Source organism: Prionailurus viverrinus, chromosome A2 (assembly GCF_022837055.1).
Source record: "Prionailurus viverrinus isolate Anna chromosome A2, UM_Priviv_1.0, whole genome shotgun sequence".
NCBI classification, from domain to species: domain Eukaryota; kingdom Metazoa; phylum Chordata; class Mammalia; order Carnivora; family Felidae; genus Prionailurus; species Prionailurus viverrinus.
In genome coordinates, this window is record NC_062562.1 from 17909716 (window position 1) to 17927756 (window position 18041).

Below are 18041 nucleotides of genomic sequence, written 5' to 3' on the forward strand. Positions count from 1 at the left end.
TTTTTTTCATATCACAAAGGAGACGTTAGCTGTTCAGTAGGGTCGCTATGAGGATCCAGGGTCACGTGTCAGTCTTCAGGTGTTGCAGCATCCAGAACACAACACTCCTCATTATTGAGGAGTTGAGTGCAGGGTAAACCATAGTAATTAAAAGAGGCAGTCTTTATAGAGTGCTTCGTCTGTGCAGGCACTGGGCTGAGACCTGATGTATCACCCTCAGTTCATCCTGACCGTGGCAAGTCAGTGACAGCATGGTCCCCATTTCACTGATGAGAAAACAAGCCTAGGTAGCACCTGGAGGTCCGTTCAAAGGCTTGGGCTCATGCCACAGAATCAGAGTGGAGCCAGACACTGCTGCAGCCTCTGAGAGCTAGAGGAAGACTGGGGTCAAGGAGACTGGAGAGAGAACAACTCCAGTACCACTCCTGGGTGTTCACTGTGGTACTAGGACTGCCTCTGAGCAGCATTGATTTGTGAGGGGGCCAGGACATGTGGGAAAAACTTTGTAGAGGTTCTGGAATTGTAGGTCTGAGGCCCCAGTGAGAATTTCAGTACTGCAGTCCTTGCCCTCATCAGGATTGTTCAGATGTGGTGGGTCGAGGGTAAGTTCCTACGTTTCCGCGTCCTCTTCCTCAGCTGCAGCAGTTTCTAGTTCCTTCAGTATCTTGTGGTTTGGGCCCCAAGCCATACAGTCCACATCGTCTGTTCTATTTCAGAGCTGCTGTGTCTTTAGAGCAAGGTTTACAGTAGGTTGGAATCTATACCCCTAGTCAGTGACATCAGAATCTTTGGAGTGGGACCCAGGCATTAGTTTTCTAAGTCTCCTGGCCAGGTGATTTTAGTGTGTAGCCAAGGTCTAGAGCCACTGCTCCAGAGCTTAGCAGAGCTTGTATCCTTGGTTGAAGTAAGAAACTTAGCCTGTCTCATGGAGGTGGAACTGGGCATTGAGAAGGTGTTGATAAACCTGCCTGTTAGATGTACCAAAGCTCATCTGAGGAAGATGGTCACTGAGGAAGCCAGCTTCAGTTGGCCTTGGGTGGCCAGTGCATCAAAAAGGGATGTCTTCTCCCTTCTTCCTGAATAAGTCTTATGCTTGACACTGGAAATGTCCAGCTATTTTTGAAGTGGTAAAGCAAAGGGAAAGAATGAACTTTGGTGTAATGCCACATTTGAGGTAAAATTGATTTGTATTTGTTGAACACCTGTCTCATTGAAGGGTTGGGTGGCATGCCATGGGTGTAAGCGGTCCAGGTTAAGTGGAGCACACTTGTGCTGTCAGAACGCCTGTGGCTCTGTGTTCAGGAGCATGTGCTGTGGAGTGTACTCATCATTAAATGAATGGCAGAGATTGGACATGCTTGGATAGGAGGAAAAGCACTCCTGGGGAGGTGAAAGAAGAGCAGTCCTTGGGAGAAGACGACTTGGAGCTCAGTCCTGAAGATAACGAGAGAACCAGAAGGTTCAGTAGACATCTCAGCACTGGGCAGTGATGCAGTGTCCTGGCTTGTGGAGGAGGGGAGCCCAGAGCAGAGGACCAGAGGTCAGGTATGAACCAGGAATCTTGGACAAGGCATTAGCCAAAGCCAGTGGCGGGGAGCGTGAAGAGATGACAAGTGAGGCAGGAGGGACCCAGAAGGTGGGAAGGAGGTAAGGATCTAGTGCAAACTCTTTCAGGTCTTTGACCTATTTTTGAACTTGACTGGAAGGCTTGGTCTTGACTCACATCATTGGATGGTAACAGTGAGCCCATCTCCCAGGGAAGGCCAAGCGAAAAGCAAGTGTCTGCCTGGATCCTCCTGTCCCTGTCCTTCCCGGTTTCTTGGAAGGACTGACAGTGGTCTAGGAAATAGAGGCCATACTCTGAGGCCTTGGCTTTCCTTGATTGGTGCTGACCTACATTTTCCTCCACCCTGGCCAGGCCTTGCTGTTTGTTTCCCACTGAACCAGTCTGAGCTCAGGACCCAGGTAAATTAGGCCCTGATCTGGCCCCCAGTGGACACTCAGTCTAGTGGGACAAGTGTTTATTGGGAAAAAAGAGAGGCTCATATAACTTTTTCTTGAGACTTTAATCTTCTAAGTAAGAGCAAGCATTTACATTTTATATTGTTCTTCATTTATGGAGAGATTGAAACACAAATGGAATGGAGTTGGAATTAAAGAGCAGATGGGGGAAGGTAGGACAGTATCTGATACTAAGTAGGTGGTCAAAATTTGTTGAATAAAAATGATCAAGAACCTACAATTCGTATCATGTATTTTCTTATTAGAGCAAGGTGCTTATGGAGAAGGAAAAGTAATTACTGCAGAAGCAAACAGTATTGTTTCTGTGATATTTATCCAGTTGTCTTTCATCTAGAGAGCAAAACAAATACCAAGTATCATTATTCAATTTGCCATTTGCCCAAATTGTATCCGTCCATGCTGTTGATTGTTGTTGGTGTTATTTCATTCTGTATTTGCCTAAAAACAAGGTTTCTGAGACAGACTTAGATTTATTAAAAAGTTAAAAAAAACCCTGTTTGGCCAAAAAATTTGTTGTTGCTCCATTGCACCCACTGTGGTTCTACTCTCTGGAGTATTGGGACCTCTGATAGTTACTGGTCTCTTGCCTGTCCCAATACCCAGAGGACAGGTTCTGTTGGGCAGGACCACTGCTTTCCTGTTGGGGCATAGATGAAGTTAGAACATGTTCACTCTCCTAAGAATGTTTTGGAAATGATTTTTTTAAAGCCTACTGTGTCCAGGGGTGCCTGGGTGGCACAGTTGTTGAAGTGTCCGACTCAATCTCAGCTCAGGTATTGATCTCAGAGTTGTGAGTTCAGGCCCTGCATTGGGCTCCATATTGGGTGTGGAGCCTACTTATAAAAAAGAGGGGGGGGGTACCTGATTGGCTCAGTCAGAGGAGTGTGTGACTCCTGATTTCAGGGTCGTGAGTTCAAACCCCACGTTGGGTATAGAGATTACTTAAAATTAAATCTAAAATACAAACAAAAAACTAAAAACTCAACCAAAGCCTGCTGTGTCCAGGCTTATAAGTGCTGCACACTGACCATTTGCAGGCCTTGGTACTCCAGGTGCTGCACTCAGTGCTGTGGAGTCCTCTAGCAAGGCATGCGTCACGGGGAAGTAACAGTACCAGACAGGTGCACACTGGTCCTGTGTGAGGTGTTCATTGAGTCGTGGAGGTTGAACCTTGTCACTTCCTTGGCCCCATGTCAGTGACAAATTCAATACTTAGTAGTCTGTAAAAGCAAATGATACCCAAGATCCCTGGATACATTACAAGTAATCTAAAAAATGGATTTGCAGACATTAAATTAGCCTTCTGCGAATTACCTATAGTTGTTTACTTTATAGGGTGGACCCTCCCAGAAGCTGCTGCTGCTCTGATTTGCAGCTTTACCAACCCCTGGAGTTTGAGAGGTGGAAACTTTGGTGTCAAGAGCATGCTGTGTGACTTCCTGTGTCTTAGCCTTTGTGCATGTAGAGAGCTTGAGTGGCTTTTCAAGGTGTCTGTGGATTGTGAGAGCTTTATTATAAAAAAAAATAAAACAAAGACAGAACTCTAGCTCTCTAGATAAATAAATGTAACTGGTGAATTTGCTATATTTTTAGTTCTTTGTCCCAAAGAAATGTAGATTTTCCTGTAAGCATTTGTTGAACATAGCAGTTAATGATCTAAGGCTATCAGAGGACTGGAGGGCTGCTCTCTCCCTTGGGGTGAAAATCATCTCTAAGGAACCTGTGGCATTCTGTTTGCTCCCTCTCCAGTTCTAAGGGCAGGTTGATGGGTGGGACATTTACTTGGGTTTGTAACAGTCAGCGAGATCCAGAGGGGTCCTGCAGAGGGATTGACAGAGAGAGAGAGAGAGCGAGAGAGAGAGAGAGAGAGAGAGAGAGAGAGAGACAGAGAGCGGGCTAAGGTTTTTGTGGTCTTTTTCTCAACCAGGTAAGAAATGTCTCAAGGCCAGCTGGTCTTACTGCCTCAGGATAAACAGGTCGGCAGGGGTGTGGAGGGTACTCTCACTATTCCCTGTGGTTGCTGCTTTGACTGTTTTGTCTCTGCATTTCCTACTCCCCCATATAGAAATCTTATCAAGGGATAACTAGGTGGAGGGACAAATCCTGTCCCTCCAAAAACAGTCAAGCTCTGCAGGGCAGCTTAGTCTGAGAAGATAGCATCACAGCTCTGTCTAGTTTACTCATACTCTCTTGCCTGTGACCCTTCCTGGTCTTTCCTCTTACTGACCAAGCAGGTGTTTTTTGTTTGTTTGTTTTGTTTTTGTTTTTTGTTTTGTTTTGTTTTTCTCCTGACAAAGCAAATTCTGAGTATGTAGGGCAGTGGCTGTTCCCATAGGGCTCTTTGAAGGGCCAGCCAGGTAGTGGGGCTATGTTGCCATGAAATCCTTGACAGTGTCCTTTTGATCCCTGCATGAAACAAATACAAAGAGGAGGTTCCTGACTCTTAATTAGGTCTATTCTTTTTTTTTTTTTTTTAACGTTTATTTATTTTTGACACAGAGAGAAATAGAGCATGAACGGGGTAGGTCAGAGAGAGAGGAAGACACAGAATCTGAAACAAGCTCCAAGCTCTGAGCCGTCAGCACAGAGCCCAGCGCAGGGCTCGAACCCATGAACTGCGAGATCGTGACCTGAGCTGAAGTCGGACGCTTAGTTGACTGAGCCACCCAGGCGCCCCAATTAGGTCTATTCTTAAGACCACAGAACTTTTGATTTAAGATTCATTGGCCTGGTGTACAACGAGAAGATAGAAGATAAATTTTCTGCTTACAAATGAGTCCTTTTAAGTAGTCAGTTCCCAGTCCAGATAACTACATAGAGCCTGGGAAGGGTAGGGTGCCTGTGCGCTCACTTTATAAATATTTATTTATTTATTTATTAAGTTTATTTATTTTGGGAGAGAGAGCGTGAGCATGGGAGGGGCAGAGAGAGAGAGCCCAACAGGGGGCTGGAACTCAGCAAGCTGAGAGATCATGACCCGAGCCGAGATCAAGATTTGGATGCTTAACTGACTGAGCCATGAGCCACCCAGACATCCCTATTTATTTATTTATTTATTTAGTCAGTCAGTCAGTCAGTCAGCCAGTCAGTCAGTCATTTCTGTGCCCAACATGGGGCCTCCAACTCACGACCCCAAGATTGAGAGTCTCATCCTTTCCCTCTGAGCCAGCCAGGCACCCCTGTATATGTTCACTTTAGAAGTGAAGCCAGTTGAAGATTCATGGGAAATAAAGGTAAAACATCTGAAAAATTAAGCTGGGGCTGGTGGGATCTCTGTCTTCCAGAGCTGTAGGAATCCATCTGTGCCTGATAATGGCCCAGTTTGGAAATTAAGGAGATCCCAACTCTGAAAGAAGAAAGCACCTTTCATACATCAGGAGATTCTGGCCTCCACTGAAAAGTGCTTTGTAGTTGCCACTTTCTCCCCAGTCCTTGGGGATATGTAAATTATAGTTGCACTTTTGTGATAAGATGGGAGATCTCTGGCATTTGTCCTTACCTTATCCCTTTTTGCTTTCAATTTTTAATCCTTAGGTTCTAAAATACAGGAATTAATTTTCAAATAATGACTACTGAGTGAAAGTGCACTTTTGCCTTTGTGCTAAGGGAATGATCAGAGTCTGTAAAAAGAGGAGGTAGAGACCTCCGGAGGTGAGGACAAGGGCATCTTCAAGGATTTCTTTAATTGTGCTAGCCTGGGTATAAATTCAATGTGACAGATGCCAGCTGGGGATCACCTGGAGCTCGGAGGAAGAGGCAAGCACTTGGGAGTAACAGGTTTTCTCCATCATACCTGGTGTGGAGGTGCCTGAACTAGACACATTTCTCTAAGTCTAAGGAGAAAGGAGATTTAGATTCTCTGAATCTCCTTGAGGAGCAACCCAAGCATCCTCTTCTGGGAGACACTAGCAATGCAGGTGCTCACAAGGCCTGGCCCAGTTTTGCCTTCACCAGTTTACTGGGAGCTGGTGCCCCTCTAGGCAAGCCTGATTGCGAGGTCAGTGTGTCAGGCATCCCTGTCCTGCTCGGCATTGTCCTTGCCTCACTGCCTGATGGGAGAGTAGCCGTGGCTTTGCAGAGGAGGGGTTCCAAGAGTCTGCAAGGCCATCTTTTGGCCGTTTTCCTATAGCCTTCAGAAGCACACCTCTAAAGCCTACCAGCGAAGTTTGTAATGATTTAGATTTTGTAGCTGTTGTAAGGCGAGGTGGGTAGAAAAGCCAATTAGAGCTGTATGTGGGAGGGAAGGAATCCAGCTAGCAAAAAAGCCTGAGCAAATGGAGTGGGTGCTAGTTGTGTCTTGTCCTTTTATAAACAAGATTTGTTGGTCTGGCAGTTTCTGGCATGGTTAAAATATTCTTGATGGTTGAGCCTTAAGAATGTGGCCCAAAACAAGAATGTAGCCAAAGCAGGTCACAACTTTAAACACTGAAGTTTGAAGTATTTGCCTAAACACTTGGTGCTATGGCAACCTTACAGGAAGGGTGCAAGAACTCCCGTTCACCAGGGCGAGGACACCCCTCTTAGGCACCTGTATTGTGAGGAGGCTGTTGGCAGGGCCAAGGGCTGTGGTAAGGAGGGATCTGAGTAGGGAGCTGGGGATGGCTGGGACCACTCTGGTATTTCATCTCACTCCTCTGTTTTGGAGTTTGATTAGCCAGTGAGGTCAGAAGGCATACTTTCTCTCAACTTAATTCATGAAGTCAGATTAGCATATTAGTTGTGAGCTATGGCACTTATTTGTAATCTTGTATAATGGGAAAAAAATCAGAAAACTCAGTTTTTAACTTCAAAGTGTGAAATCAGGTGATGACTGCTTTTGTGAGTCATTTCAGGGATTTAATGGAAACCATTTCCCTGTGCTCTGATGTCTGCCAGAGTGCCTGCTTGGTGCTAGGCATCTACTGTGAGAGAGGGCAGCAGAGGACATGCTGCCGAGACCCCAGCAGTGGACCCCTTCTGACTCTTTTGCTCTCTGGGCAGCCCTCGGCATCCAGCTTTGACCTGGACAGACATTGACCAGCTGCCCTCACAGCATAGTTCCACTCTACCTTGGTGCTGAGATGGGGAGGGGTTTGGATAGCCAGGGGAAGTTTGGGGAGACAGAAGGAAACTTTTTAGTTTCCAGTAAGCACTTACTTGGTGTTTGTAAATTTGCCTATTTATAATACATAAGTACTTAATTTTATTAGCTCTTGTGTTTTATGACTTAGTAATATATGTAAAACTTAATTGAATATTTTTCTATGAAATTTGGGAAGGCTGCATGCATAGCAAATGAAGCTTCACACCTAGCCCAGGGTAGGTAGTCGGTAAATATGCACTGAAGTGTAATTATTGTTGGGCTGTCTTGAGATAATTGTAATTTGCTTTAATTGGGTTCTTGGATGCCACACGGGTATGTGGATGTGGTAATTCATTCTCACTTGGATATTGCTGAGTCTGGCTGCCCTCCTCTCACATTTACTCTCCACTTCCCAGTCCAGCTGCTGCAGCCAGATGATCCTTGTTTTTGGGTTCAGTTTACCCTTTTCTTTTTTTAAAAAAAAATTTTAAACATTTACTTATTATTTTTGAGAGAGAGACAGAGCATGAGTTAGGGAGGGGCAGAAAGAGGGAGACACAGAATCTGAAGCAGGCTTCAGGCTCTGAGCTGTCAGCACAGAGCCCGATGTGGGGCTCAAACTCACAAACTGCGAGGCCATGACCTGAGCTGCAGTCGGACGCTCAACTGACAGAGCCATCCAGGCGCCCCATCAGTTTACCCTTTTCTGTCTTCCGTGCCCTACCTGGGCATCAATGATTAAGACGGGACCTAAGCCTTATAAGTGTTTTTTCTGAAGTCTAATTAGTATGACTCTGAATAAGGTGTTTTTTTAAAAAAAGATTATAATTGTGGTAAAAATACATAAAATTTACCATCTGACCCATTAAAGCCTTTTTTTTTTTTTAAGTTTATTTATTTATTTTGAGAGAGAGAGCATGCACGCACACATGCAAGCAGGGGAGGGGTAGAGAGAGAGGGAGAAAGAGACTCTCCAGCAGGCTCTGCCGTGCTTTCAGCATGCAGTCCATTGCGGGGCTTGATCCCACAAATGATGAGATCATGACCTGAGCCGACATCAATAGTCAGATGCTTAACTGACCAAGCCACCCAGGTGCCCCATTAAAGTATTTTTTAATTGTGATAAAAAACATCTAACAGGATTTACCATTTTAACCATTGTTGAGTGTGAAGTTCAATGGTGAGTAATGTTTAACAGCAAGTGGCATACTGAGGTCAGTAGAGTGTAGAATGAACGGTTTTCTCAGTGAGTTTTGTCACAGAAGATGTGAAAAATTGACCCAGATGAAAAACCACAGTCCGGTGGAAAATGGCCTGCAGCCCTGGATTTTTGAACCTTGTCCTTCTTCTCTTCCTCTAGGACATGTTTGTACCTGAGTGAGTTTGTACCCAGGTATTAAACCTTTGCTTCCTTCCTGCCTTTGTTGAAAAAACCAAACCACCATCAGCAGAAACCATTGCCCTTCCTGTACCTCCCTCTACTTTTGGTATCTGTGATAAGTGAGAATTTGCAAGAGTTTTCCAAGTGAGAACAGTGTCGAAGCAGCTTTTCTGATAGATGATTGTATAGTGTTTGCCTTTCAGAGATGGTAAGTTTTTTCTCCCACATATTTTTACTTTAAGTCTCTTGCTGTGTGTGTAACCCTAGACTCCTTTGGTGGGTTCTCCAGTTCCTTGATGGTGTCTCTCTGGGGCTGCCCCCATACCTCTAGTGATATTCCCGCAGTGCACAAGTCAGTCAGGAACTTGCCTCATGTTAGGAGTCCTCATCTGCTTCTGGAGCTGTCAGTGCTTTTGAGGTGACACCTTGAATCTTCTGACTTGGTTCAACACCTTCTTCATCTGGTGCCAAGGAGTGAAAAAGGCCCATTTTTAACTGAAAGCAGAGAAAGCTGCCCGTCTTTGGTATTTGGATCCCAAATAAACAATTACTTCACACTATTGTTTTCCACTGTGTAGAGTACATCCTGTTGGCCATCAGAGCAGTTAAAAAAATTTTTTTTTAATGTTTGTTTTGAGAGAGAGAGAGAGACAGAGACAGAGCATGAGTGGGGGAGGGGTAGAGGAAGAAGGAGACACAGAATCCAAATCAGGCTCCAGGCTCCCAGCTGTCAGCACAGAGCCCAACGCAGAGCTCGAACCCATTAACCGTGAGATCATGACCTGAGCTGAAGTCAGATGCTTAACCGACTGAGCCACCCAGGCACCCCTCAGTTTGAGCAGTTTTAAACTAGTTAACCCTGTAGAATTTTTATATTAACGTTAGACTGACATTTGACATTTTAATTTCTGAGTGTCTGAACCCTAAAGTGGTTGTTTCAGTTAGGTTTTTGCTTTTGACTTTTTCAAAACCATTTGAACTTTATTATCTCAATTTGGTTTAAAAAGAAAGTCTCATTTTCCTTAAATTATTTATTTATTTATTTATTTGGGAGAGTGTGTGAGCGGAGGATAGGGGCAGAGAGAGAGAGAGAATTTTTTTTTTAAGTTTATTCATTTTGAGAGAGAGAAACCATAGGGGTGGGGCTGAGAGAGAGGGGGACAGAAAATCTGAAGCAGGCTCCACGCTGACAGCAGAGAGCCTGACGTGGGGCTCAAACCTGTGAACCACAAGATCATGACCTGAGTCATGCTTAACTGACTGAGCCATCCAGGCACCCTGAGAGAATCTTAAGCAGGCCTCATGCTCAGTGCAGAGCGCATTGTGGGGCTCGGTCCCACAACCCTGGGATCATGACCTGAGCCAAAATCAAGAGTTGGATGCTCAACTGACTAAGGCACCCAGGCACCCCTCCTTAAATGTTTTAATTACTATGGTGAAAAGAAGCAGTTTGAGAGTTTAAGTACTATTTTTAGGTAACCTAGCTATTTGAGAGTGGTGGTTCCTGGGAGTGGTGGGGTGGGCTGCCTCTGCATCAGACTCATCTTGTGTGGTTAATAATGGGTTGAATCTCACAACTTTTCCTTCATTCTTAGAGAGCAGAAACTACTAGGGAGCTGTTCTTTCAGAATTTTAGTTAAGATATCTTAGTTTCATTCTCTGTGGGCTTTTCTGCATATGAGGAAACATTTAAGTTTACTATGAATTGAGTTGGTGCCACATATGCATTTGTTCCTCGTGTTTACTGAGTGGAAAGCATTTACTGACTGAGCTTCCTGTGTGCATGGGACATTCATTAGCTCTGGGGAGGCAGCCTGAGCAGAAGAGAGTTGCTTCTTTCCTGGAGCCGGGCTTCCATTGGAATATTCTAGTTTCCAGGGACCAAGGCTGTCTGGACAGAGTAGGGTCATAAGAGCTTATTCCTCATGGATGTATGTCCTTCCCTGTCCCACCCTCACACAAGGCATGTGCTTTAGTCATATATAGATAGGGGTTAGTATCAGTGACAGAAAGGGCCAGAAGGATTCTTTCCTGCTAAACTCGGTCCTTGGAAACTTGGGGTCCTCACCTGTCACTGTATAATGCTTTTGATTCCCTAGTTGTGTTCCTGCTGATTGATTTGGTAAACTTGAAATACACCTGGCTCCAGGGCAGATATTATGTATTTTGGTATACAAAAGATACCACCTCTTAGGCATTGCTGAAAACTTGACTTTTTATTTCTGCGCATCACTGGAGAGTCCCCAAGGTCATGGTTGGAGAAAGGAAGTGTTGGTGTGGCCATTGGCAGATGCAGAGGATTACCAGCTCCAACCCCAACTAGATTTGGTTCCTCTGAGTGAGGGCACTTATCTGAAATGGGTCGCAGGGTCTGGGGCCCCCTGGGCTTCCTACCTCAGCCTGTCCTTTCGCTGTTGGGGACCCATGCCCCAGGAGCCTGGTGGAGGTCCCCTGCTCAGATATTCTTCATCTACCCCATAAGAAGCTCTGTGGTGCTGTTTGGTGCTGAATGTTCACCTGGCCCAGGGAGGGGTGTGATAGGTACCTAGGGTACCATGGGGCTCTCTTCCCTGGTGCTAGTGGGCAGGAGGATAGGCCTTTGCCAAGAGAAGAGGGAGAGGGCAGACTCATTGGCTGCTCTGGGATAGCAGTGTCCCAAAGGGCTATGCTGTGTCCAAGCTTTGCAGGTTATAACACTTTTAAGGTTTTTCTGCTCCCTAGGGTGAATTGTTTGGGACTAAGGGATGGAACTGCCTGGCAGCTATGCCCATTTTTCACACTGTATGTTATGACTGTTGAGCATGTGTTCAGAGAGCAGGGGCTTCCACTAAGCTCTGGGAAGGTCCCTCTTCACAGAGTTGTATTTCACTGGGGTCAAGGGCAGCACTGAGCTCAGACTTAGTGGCAGACACTGCACTGGGTACTGGTACAGAGGAATGAGTTACCCATACCCACTACCCATTTTTTGGTAGGAGATCTTGGGCAGCTTCTGTTAGCCAGAAGGTTGTGAGTTCAGCTGAGACATACATATTCTTGGGCTTCCCTGAGCACTTCCTGTGCTCTAGAGGATATAATGTGAGTGCATGTATGCAGTATTAAAATGAGTGGCTGTGTCAGGAAGACTGGGTGATTCTGTCTGTAGTCTTTCTCTGGTTCCAGAGCACCTTCTCCATATTTTGGCCACAGGCTCTGTGTGAGTGACCATGGTTGAATGTTACCTCTCTTTGGGCCTTGTTCCCTGAAAAAAATGAAGAGGAGGATCTCTGGAGTGCCTCCATCTCTGAATGACCAAGTGTGTGAGTAAGAGACTATGTAAAGACCTTCCAGTGGGATGTCCTAGTTTGGGTGTTTGAATGCAGCCTGCCAAGTTCCTAGCACAGGGAGATGTGACCCTTGCTTATAGGAATCCAGCATCAGAAAGACACAAGGCTGCTTTTTGCCAAGTTTGAAAAAGATCTTTTCTCCCTAGAGCATGGAAAACCAACATACAGCCTTTGGAGTTGTGCCCTGGACATCGTCTGCTTGCTAAATGCAGAGGCACTTAGTCATACCCATGAAACAGATACTTCACATCATCATGTGTCCGCAGATAGCAGACTGAGCTTATGTTCCGGGTAGGACAGGGTGTGTCTCGTTCTGTTGCTGTTTTCAAATAAGCTGAGAATTTTTAAAGGGAGAATCCGATTAGGAAAGTAAAAGATCAACTGGGTCTAAGAAGTAGACAAATAAGTAAATTAAAGAGTAAAGAGATAGGAAGAAGCTAAAAAAACCATTCTTGTAGCCTCCCCATTCATTCATTAGGTGTGTATCTGGAACTATGTGTGATTAGCATGGGTCAGTGACTGTGACAGATGTGTCCCTGCCCCTCCACATCTTACAGTCTTGTAGGGTATTGGTCAAGCTGAGCCATTTACTCAATAAGAATTAAAATGTGTAATAAAGGAAAGGCCATTAAGAGAAGCAGTATGCAACAATAAACTCCAAAATTACAATTTAAAATAGTACAAAACAGGGACTCCTGGATGGCTTAGTCGATTGGGCATCTGACTTCAGCTCAGGTCATGATCTCTCAGCCTGTGGGATCGAGCCCCGTGTCGGGCTCTGTGATGACAGCTCAGAGTCTGGAGCCTGCTTCGGATTCTGTGTCCCTCTCTGTCTGCCCCTTCCCCACTCACACTCTGTCTCTTTCTCTCAAAAATAAATAAACATTAAAAAATAAAATAGTATGAAACAAAAGACAGACATTTTTAAAAGTTAAGTGATAAACTAAGCTATTAAAGGGGTATGAAGGCACAGACTGTTAAGAAACTGGGAGACACAAAAACACAGAAAAGAGTTCAAAGACAAACCTTTAACTTGGGGCACTTGATAGGGATCTGAGTAGAAGACCTCTACCCAGAGTACGGTGAACCTGGGTATCGAGGAGTCAAGAGTGGTTCCTTCTTTGCCTTTCCTGGTAGAGGACCCTGCAGCAGTCACTGGGAGTTAAGTAGTTTTTGGAGCCGATGCCCACAGGGCCCCAGCTTCTAAGTCCCTGGTCATTTGGTGTTCCCTTGAAGAAGTGTGGCACTTAACACTGTTGGTAAGTCTATAATGGGCAAAAGTGACCCAGCCATCTAGTGGTGGCTGGGAGGAGAAGTCCCTATTGAGGAATGGGTCTGAAATCCCATGAGAGCTGCCTGGTCACCTGTGGCCTTGGGATAGAACAAGGTAGTGGAAACAAGAAGGAGGACAGTGTTATATCTGTTATTTATCTAGCACTGATGAGAGTGTGGGATCATGCCAAATGATAAAACATCTTCATTAATTTTCTAAGGTAGGTGAATTTCAAATCCTTTTTCATACCTTTGCAGAGCAGCTCTATGTGTTTTTCTGAGCCTTGAGGAAACAAGTGCTGTCTTAGAAACTAGGAATATGTAAACCTGAGTGACATGTACACCGGGAGGTAGAGGTGGACAGTGATGAGGTTGGGACAGGGCAGTAGCCCCAGGGGCTGCAATCTGGATGCTGTTCAGAATATGCCAGACACATGAATGAGGACAGGGCTTTTCAGTCCTGAGAAGGTGGTGAAGAAGACACAGAGAGGTGAAATGGAGCAGGAGTGCTGCTCTATTGTTTGCTCTGTTGTTTGCTGCTCTCTTGTAGTGCTGCTCTACTGTTTTAGAATTTTTATTAGTTTGAAATGATGGTAAGAGCCAAGACCTTTACCTTCACATGTTTTCAAGTCCTTAGCAGAGAACATAGATCAACATTACACATAACCTGAGTATATCTGCCACTGAGCTTTTTTTTTTATACCTTAAAGTTCTATTGTATTTTTTTTAATGTTTATTTTTGAGAGAGAGAGAATGTGCGCAAGTGGGGGAGGGGCAGAGAGAGAGAGACTGAGGATCCAAAGCAGGCTCGCTCAAATTCATGAACTGATCATGATCATGACCTGAGCCGAAGTTGGGTGCTTGACTGACTGAGCCACCCATGTGTCCCTTTGTTGTATTTTTTGTAAGGTCCTATTTTAGGAAGGAAAGCAGTTATCAATTTGGAGACCCTTGTAAATCCCTCCTTTTCCCTTAGCCCTCTCTTTCTAGAGTGACCATGATTCTGAACTTGGCCCTGAAGATGATGTGCATGATTTTATTTATTACAAACATATGAATGTATAAACTATATATAAACATTTTGCATAAATAGTATTTACATCTTTATGCAATGAGCATTTTCTGCTAAACATTTTTTGAGGTTTATCAATTTTGTTTCTTAAATTTTAGTTCATTTTAATTGTCCTACTGAGTTCCCATGGCGTGAAGTGCCTGTTGATGCTTTCTCAGTTGATGGACGTTGGCATTGTTTCTAGCATTTCAGTGTTCACTCTGTCTCTGTATGTATGTGTGCATACATGTATCTCTGCCTGTATATTCCTCAGGGTGTGTGTCTAGGAGTGGAAGGGCCCAGCTGTGTGGTGTGTTCTCTGTTTCATCCCCTCCATGATACAACATTTGAACATTTTCACCCATTCGCATTGGCATGGAATGGTTTTTCATGTTGCTTTAATTTTTTCCCCCCTGATTATTAGTGAGGTTGAACCATCTTTTTGTATGTTGACTGCTATTTAGGTTTTTTCTATGAGTTTACTTCTTTTGCCTTCAACCAATTTTTATTGTTTTAGGGCACTTGATGTATTTTGATGGAGATCCTTTAGCCATCATATGCATTGGAAAAGCTCTCTCCCAGGCTGGGGTTAGTCCTTCTAACTTTCTTTATGATGTCCTTTACTGTATAGAAATTTAAAATTCAAAATTTTTTTTTAATGTTCTAACTTTTGGTTCTTTCTTTAAAAATTTTTTTTAAGTTTACTTACTTATTGAGAGAGAAAGAGAGGGGAGGGGCAGAAAGAGAGAAAGAGAATCCCAGGCCCAGCCTGATGTGGGGTTCGAACTCACGAACCATGAAATCATGACCTGAGCTGAAACCAAGAGTCAGACACATTATTGACTGACCCACCCAGGCACCCCTAAAATTCAATTTCTAATTTATCTTTTTTTTTTTTTAAGATTAAAAAAAGTTTTTGAGATAATTGTGGATTTACATGGCAGTTGTTAAATAATACAGAGATCCTATGTATGCTTTATACCCAGCTTCCCCCCATGGTAACCTCTTGCAAAACTATAGTACAACATTACAACCAGGATACTGACATTAATACATCAGAATACAGAATGTGTTCATTACCACAGGATCCCTCACTTGGCCCTTTTATAGCTATACCTATTTCCTTCATGCCCTGAGCACCTCTTAAACCCCTGCAATCACTAATCTGTTCTCCATTTCTATAATTTTGTCACTTCAAGAACATTATAGGGGCCATGGTGGGGAAAAAATATTATAAAAATATAATGTATATAATATGTATATGTAATGTATGTATAAAAATATAGTATGTATTCCCTTGAGATTCATCCAAGTTGTCGAGTGTATCAATCAATAGCTCATTCCTTTTTTATTGTTCTTCAGTATTCCATGATATGGATATGCCATAGCTTGTTTAACCATTGATCCATTGAAGGACAGACATCTGGATTGCGCTATTGGTTGAAAAAGCTGTTTTCCCCCATTGAATTGCTTTTGTATCTTTGTCAAAAATCAGTTGAGGGGCACCTGGGTGGCTCAGTTGAGCATCCAACTCTTGATTTCAACTCAGGTCAAGATCCCAGGGTGGTGGGATTGAGCCCCACATCGGCCTCTGTGCTGAGCATGGAGTCTGCTTGGGATTCTCTCTCTTTCTCTCTCTCTCTCAATCTAAAATAAAAAAAAAAAAATTAAAAAATAATCTATTTCTGGGTTCTCAATTCTGTTCCATTGATTTATGTTAGTTCCTCCACTAATAGCAGTCTTGATTTTTGTAACTAGCTAAGTTTTGATACTAGGTAGGATAATTCTTTTTTCTTCTTTTTCAAAATTATTTTTGGCTGTTATAGCTCCTTTGCCTCTCCATATAAATTTGAGAATAGTCTTGTCTATGTCTACAAAATTTCTTTCTAGAATTTTGATAGGGATTTCATTAAACCTTAAATTAGTTTCCTAGGGCTACTGTAAACAATTACCACAACCTTAGTGGCTTAGGTAATATACATTTATTTTCTCACAACTCTGGAGACCAGAAGTCCAAAATCAAGGAGTTGGCAAGGGCTGTGCTCTGTCTGCGGACCCTGGAGATGAGTTTATTCCTTGTCTATTCTATTTTCTGGTAGCTGCTGGTATTCCTTGGCTTGTGGCCACATCACTCCAATATTCTCTTCCTCAATTTTCACATCTCCTTCTCCCTCTGTGGTGTGTATAGTCTTGCTCTGCCTCTCTCTTATAATGACAGTTGTGGTTGGATTTAAGGTCCACCTGGGCGGGCGCCTGGGTGGCTCAGTTGGTTGAACGTCCCACATTGGGTCAGGTCCTGATCTCAGTTTGTGAGTTTGAGCCCCACATTGGGCTTGCTGTTGTCAGTGCAGAGCCCCCTTTGGATCCTCTCTTCCCTTCTCTGTCTGCCCCTCCCCTGGTCGCACTCTCACTCTCAAAAGAAAGTAAATTACAAAAAAAAAAAAAAAAAAAAAAAAAAAAAAAGGTCCACCTGGGTAATCTCCCTAGGTCAAGATTCTTTTTTTTTTTTAATTTTTTTTTTCCAACGTTTATTTATTTTTGGGACAGAGAGAGACAGAGCATGAACGGGGGAGGGGCAGAGAGAGAGGGAGACACAGAATCGGAAACAGGCTCCAGTCTCTAAGCCATCAGCCCAGAGCCCGACGCGGGGCTCGAACTCACGGACTGCGAGATCGTGACCTGGCTGAAGTCGGACGCTTAACCGACTGCGCCACCCAGGCGCCCCAAGATTCTTTTTTTAAAAAATTTTTTTAATGTTTTTTTTTTGAGATAGCGCAAGAGACAGAGTGCAAGTGGCGGAGGGGCAGAGAGAGAGGGAGACACAGAATCTGAAGCAGGCTCTAGGCTCTGAGCTGTCAGCACAGAGCCTGATGCGGGGCTGTAATTCACAAACTGTGAGATCATGACCTGAGCCAAAGTCAGACACTTAAGCTACTCAGGCTCCCTCCTTTTTTTTTTTTTTTTTTTTTTTAAATATTTATTTATTTATTAAAAAAAAAAATTTTTAACATTTGTTTATTTTTGAGACAGAGAGAGACAGAGCATGAACGGGGGAGGGGCAGAGAGAGAGGGAGACACAGATTTGGAAGCAGGCTCCAGGCTCCGAGCCATCAGCCCAGAGCCCAACGCAGGGCTCAAACTCACGGACCGCAAGATCGTGACCTGAGCCGAAGTCGGACGCTTAACCGACAGAGCCACCCAGGTGCCCCAATGTTTGTTTATTTTTGAGAGAGGCTGGGTGTGTGTGTGTGTGTGTGTGTGCGTGCGCGCGCTCACACACAGAGGAAGGACAGAGAGGGAGAGAGAGAATTCCAAGCAGGCTCCACACTGCCAGTGCAGAGTCCGACATGGGACTTGGTCCCACAAACTATGAGATCATTACCTGAGTCAGTTCCGTTACCTGAGTAAGGAACCCCACAATTTTGTATTTTGTTCTGCAACTCTAGTTCTGTTTTGCCTGGCCTTTTGTTGTTGTTGTTGTTTTCTATTTTTTTTTTTTTTTTTGAGAGAGAGAGAGAGCACAAGTGGGGTGAGGGGCAGAGGTAGAGAATCTTAAGCAGGCTCCACACTAAGTGTGGAGCCTGATTGGGGCTCAATCCCATGATCCTGGGATCATGACCTGAGCCAAAATCAAGAGGTGGATGCTTAACTGACTGAGCCACCTAGACACCCCATAACCTGGCTTTTTCGGATACTCCAGGATTTATCTTATTTATGATGGAGAAGGGAGAGAGGACCCTAATTGTATTTGGTTTTCTACATGAATGACCACTGGTCCGGGTGCCTTTGAACAGCTCCTTTGCAAGCTGATTTTGGGCTTCCCTCTAGTTCCTCAGTCCACTTCTACTCTGCTGCTGACAGGAGAGGGTAAGGGAGGTGTACTGCCTCATTACTGGAAAGTAGAGGTAGAAGTCCAGGTTCCTTACTCAC

General features: G+C 44.2%; 1 protein-coding gene across 8 annotated transcripts in view; it reads left to right on the forward strand.

Moving 5' to 3' along the window:
- Positions 1–18041, forward strand: part of DAG1 (dystroglycan 1) — a 70517-nt gene that overhangs the window by 28010 nt on the left and 24466 nt on the right. The window contains exon 1 of one of the 8 annotated variants that reach the window (XM_047849594.1): positions 8655–8673. The exons of the other annotated variants lie outside the window; for them this stretch is intronic. The gene's annotated coding sequence lies outside the window, so the exon portion shown is untranslated. Of the gene's footprint in view, positions 1–8654; positions 8674–18041 lie in introns of those variants that run through there. 8 annotated transcript variants of the gene reach the window in all.